This window comes from Tiliqua scincoides, chromosome 2 (genome assembly GCF_035046505.1).
Source record: "Tiliqua scincoides isolate rTilSci1 chromosome 2, rTilSci1.hap2, whole genome shotgun sequence".
NCBI classification, from domain to species: Eukaryota; Metazoa; Chordata; class Lepidosauria; order Squamata; family Scincidae; genus Tiliqua; species Tiliqua scincoides.
In genome coordinates, this window is record NC_089822.1 from 213,831,552 (window position 1) to 213,836,531 (window position 4,980).

A 4,980-nucleotide genomic window follows, 5' to 3' on the forward strand; every position below is an offset into this window, starting at 1 on the left:
AATTGACATTTGAGGACTTCAGTTTCAGCTAATGCTTTTGTTGCTACTGATTTTAAAGTGTACATAAGCATTTGAAAATTTGGAGATGAAACTGACATTTATGTTACGGGCCATTTTGTCAAGAAGAATATTGCAGGATGGTCCCTACATGCTACTTTTGTGTTAATCTTGATTCAGAAGTGAAGTGTGGTTTATCAACAGTGGCACATTTGCACTCTGGGGTCACTAGTACCTGGTAATAAGTTCTTTATAATGGAAAAGACTGCTTATGTTTAGTAGTAGGACACCATTTTGGGAACTCTACCTAATGCATGTCATTCAATCTGCTATAGACGTGACCAAGAGCTTGCTCATCAAGCTTGTTTAGGGAGATTGCTTCAGATAGTTCCCTTTTCTGGTGTACAGAACATTAGTAAGAAGAGTGTAGCATTGTACAGTGGAACACATTATTGAAGTCACAAGCACCATAATCACTGGAGTAATGCATCATAATTTTCATCAGTGAGGCTATTTTACTTTCACACAGATATCCAAACTTCTCCAGTGTATTTCACTTTAGAAACATTATGTAAAAACTAAATCTAGAATTAGATAATCCCTTTGAGCATAGGAAGATATTAAAGCTGTGTCAAAATGAGACTTGTGCAGTAGGTCCACATATTCTGGCAGCAGCTCTCCAAGGTTTCAGCTGAGTTTTTTCCCATACTCTGCTGTGTGAAGTCCTCTAACCAGGTATAAGTTCTGAAAGTTTCTGCAAATAAAAGTGTTCTGCCATTGAATATGTAACCTGGAATCCATGAATTTAGAGCGCAATCCTATCTGGTCCTAGCATCAACTCTTCCTGTAAAATGCTGTAAAGCAGGGAGGAGTAACTGGCCTGGGAGGGAGGTGATACCAACGGAGCCATGCTCTGCCAGATCCGATCCTCTGTATTGGGCTGCAAAGCCCGACACAGGTTTTCTAGTCTGTGCTGGCAAAAAGCTGGTGCAGATTCAAGTCGTCCCATTGCAGGGCCTGCACCCTTACTGGGGGGGGATCAAAAGTTGGTGCAACTGTGAGAATTACCTTTGCTCTGCAGAGTTTGAATAAGCAGGACCTTTGAGAGGAATTTTGAGGCTACTTTGAGGTTACAAAGATTCTTTTGGGCTCTCTCCCTTCTCCATTGGATCATAATTTTACTGAGCCATTTACTCAGTTAAATTTACTCAGCCGTTACTGAGCCATTGGGGAACAGTGATCATGCTGCGATCCGTTTTGACGTGCACGTTGGGGGAAGAATACCAGGCAAATCTCTAACAAAAACCCTTGACTTCCGACGGGCGGACTTCCCTCAAATGAGGAGGCTGGTTAGGAGGAGGTTGAAAGGGAGGGTAAAAAGAGTCCAGTCTCTCCAGAGTGCATGGAGGCTGCTTAAAACAACAGTAATAGAGGCCCAGCAGAGGTGTATACCGCAAAGAAAGAAGGGTTCCACTAAATCCAGGAGAGTGCCCGCATGGCTAACCAGCCAAGTTAGAGAGGCTGTGAAGGGCAAGGAAGCTTCCTTCTGTAAATGGAAGTCTTGCCCTAATGAAGAGAATAAAAAGGAACATAAACTGTGGCAAAAGAAATGTAAGAAGGTGATAGGGGAGGCCAAGCGAGACTATGAGGAACGCATGGCCAGCAACATTAAGGGGAATAATAAAAGCTTCTTCAAATATGTTAGAAGCAGGAAACCCGCCAGAGAAGCGGTTGGCCCTCTGGATGGTGAGGGAGGGAAAGGGGAGATAAAAGGAGACTTAGAGATGGCAGAGAAATTAAATGAGTTCTTTGCATCTGTCTTCACGGCAGAAGACCTCGGGCAGATACCGCTGCCCGAACGGCCCCTCCTGACCGAGGAGTTAAGTCAGATAGAGGTTAAAAGAGAAGATGTTTCAGGCCTCATTGATAAATTAAAGATCAATAAGTCACCGGGCCCTGATGGCATACACCCAAGGGTTATTAAGGAATTGAAGAATGAAGTTGCAGATCTCTTGACTAAGGTATGCAACTTGTCCCTCAAAACAGCCACGGTACCAGAAGATTGGAGGATAGCAAATGTCACGCCTATTTTTAAAAAGGGAAAGAGGGGGGACCCGGGAAACTATAGGCCGGTCAGCCTAACATCCATACCGGGTAAGATGGTGGAATGCCTCATCAAAGATAGGATCTCAAAACACATAGATGAACAGGCCTTGCTGAGGGAGAGTCAGCATGGCTTCTGTAAGGGTAAGTCTTGCCTCACGAACCTTATAGAATTCTTTGAAAAGGTCAACAGGCATGTGGATGCGGGAGAACCCGTGGACATTATATATCTGGACTTTCAGAAGGCATTTGACACGGTCCCTCACCAAAGGCTACTGAAAAAACTCCACAGTCAGGGAATTAGAGGACAGGTCCTCTCGTGGATTGAGAACTGGTTGGAGGCCAGGAAGCAGAGAGTGGGTGTCAATGGGCAATTTTCACAATGGAGAGAGCTGAAAAGCGGTGTGCCCCAAGGATCTGTCCTGGGACCGGTGCTTTTCAACCTCTTCATAAATGACCTGGAGACAGGGTTGAGCAGTGAAGTGGCTAAGTTTGCAGACGACACCAAACTTTTCCGAGTGGTGAAGACCAGAAGTGATTGTGAGGAGCTCCAGAAGGATCTCTCCAAACTGGCAGAATGGGCAGCAAAATGGCAGATGCGCTTCAATGTCAGTAAGTGTAAAGTCATGCACATTGGGGCAAAAAATCAAAACTTTAGATATAGGCTGATGGGTTCTGAGCTGTCTGTGACAGATCAGGAGAGAGATCTTGGGGTGGTGGTGGACAGGTCGATGAAAGTGTCGACCCAACGTGCGGCGGCAGTGAAGAAGGCCAATTCTATGCTTGGGATCATTAGGAAGGGTATTGAGAACAAAACGGCTAATATTATAATGCCGTTGTACAAATCGATGGTAAGGCCACACCTGGAGTATTGTGTCCAGTTCTGGTCGCCGCATCTCAAAAAAGACATAGTGGAAATGGAGAAGGTGCAAAAGAGAGCGACTAAGCTGATTACGGGGCTGGGGCACCTTCCTTATGAGGAAAGGCTACGGCGTTTGGGCCTCTTCAGCCTAGAAAAGAGACGCTTGAGGGGGGACATGATTGAGACATACAAAATTATGCAGGGGATGGACAGAGTGGATAGGGAGATGCTCTTTACACTCTCACATAATACCAGAACCAGGGGACATCCACTAAAATTGAGTGTTGGGCGGGTTAGGACAGACAAAAGAAAATATTTCTTTACTCAGCGCGTGGTCAGTCTGTGGAACTCCTTGCCACAGGATGTGGTGCTGGAGTCTAGCCTAGACGCCTTTAAAAGGGGATTGGACGAGTTTCTGGAGGAAAAATCCATTATGGGGTACAAGCCATGATGTGTATGCGCAACCTCCTGATTTTAGGAATGGGTTAAGTCAGAATGCCAGATGTAGGGGAGAGCACCAGGACGAGGTCTCTTGTTATCTGGTGTGCTCCCTGGGGCATTTGGTGGGCCGCTGTGAGATACAGGAAGCTGGACTAGATGGGCCTATGGCCTGATCCAGTGGGGCTGTTCTTATGTTCTTATGTTCTTATGTAATTTCTACAAATCACAATACATAAAACAATGTGGGCTTACCCAAAATGTGAATGCTAGTCTTCGCACAATATATGCAAACATTTTCTGAGATCCCAGGAAATTTCCAGCTCTTCTCCATTGGTTCCTAAGGTCCCCCTTTTGACCCTGGACACCAGTATGATGTATCTCTTGCAACCCTTTCTCATGGGTCTGGGTAAGATCAGAAAGTGTAAGATCCCAGGACATTTTTTAGCCTTCCCTTTGGCTCCTGGGCCTCTTTTTTGACCCTGGACCTGAGTACAAATTACCCCCTTTACCCACCTCCCATGGGCCCTGCAAATAAGTAGCTGCCACCTCTGAACGCCAGGGACATGGAAACAAGGACATGCTGCCCCAAGTGCCCCTTTATGCGGGCATCAGCTTCCCTTGGACACAACAGAACTTCCTCAAAGCATGCACAGTCATAATTAACAGTATTAATAGAATACTTTTCAATATAAAGTTCAAAGCAGTTTACAGAGACAAATAACTGATGGCTCCTGGTCCCAAAAGGGCTCACAATCTAAGAGATGCAGAAGAACCCCAGCAGGCAGCCACTAGAAAAGGCACTGCTGGGGTGAGGAGGGCCAGTTACTCTCCTGCTAGATAAAAAAGGAGAACGAGCTTGAAGAAAGTGCCTCTTAACCAGCTAGCAGGCAGGGGGTGCACATTCCTCAGTGGCCCCTTGGCAGCTGCTGGGATGTCTGCCCCTAACTATCAGTCTATGCATCTGGTGTGGAGTCTTAGTAACTCCTCCGCCTTGGGACGCTTCAGGGTCTGGCAAGAACTGGAGACTGGCTGCAGGAGTCCCATGTCCTTCCTTTCCCAACACTGGTTTTTACAGAGACGGATGAAGGAACCGAGCAAGGAACTGCCCTGGGAGGGAGCCCCACGCACTCTAGCGGGACTTGCTGCTGGGTGGGGCTGTCAGACCAGCTGTTGTGGGACCTGCTGATGTCCTGGAAAGCGAGGCCTGTGCGGGCCTCCTCACGGTTAAACATGGTTGGCAACCTTCAGCCTCGAAAGACTATGGTATAAGCCTACAGCACCCGGTATTCCCAGGCGGTCTCCCATCCAAGTACTAACCAGGCCTGACCCTGCTTAGCTTCCATTGCAGCCAACGGGCTTCCTCCCAGGACTGCAGCCGAAGGCGGACGCGAGCCCTGCCAGGGTCAGGGGACCCGCGCGCGGAGCCGAGGGGCGTGGGCGGGAGGCCCCTCCCCCTGTGGCGTGGGCGGGAGAAGGGGCGGGGCTCGCGGGAGTGAGGTGAAGCCGGCGAGAGCGGCCGCCGCCGCCGCGGTGCTCCAGAGAGCCTGGGCGGGCCGTGCCCCGACGGAGGGGCCACC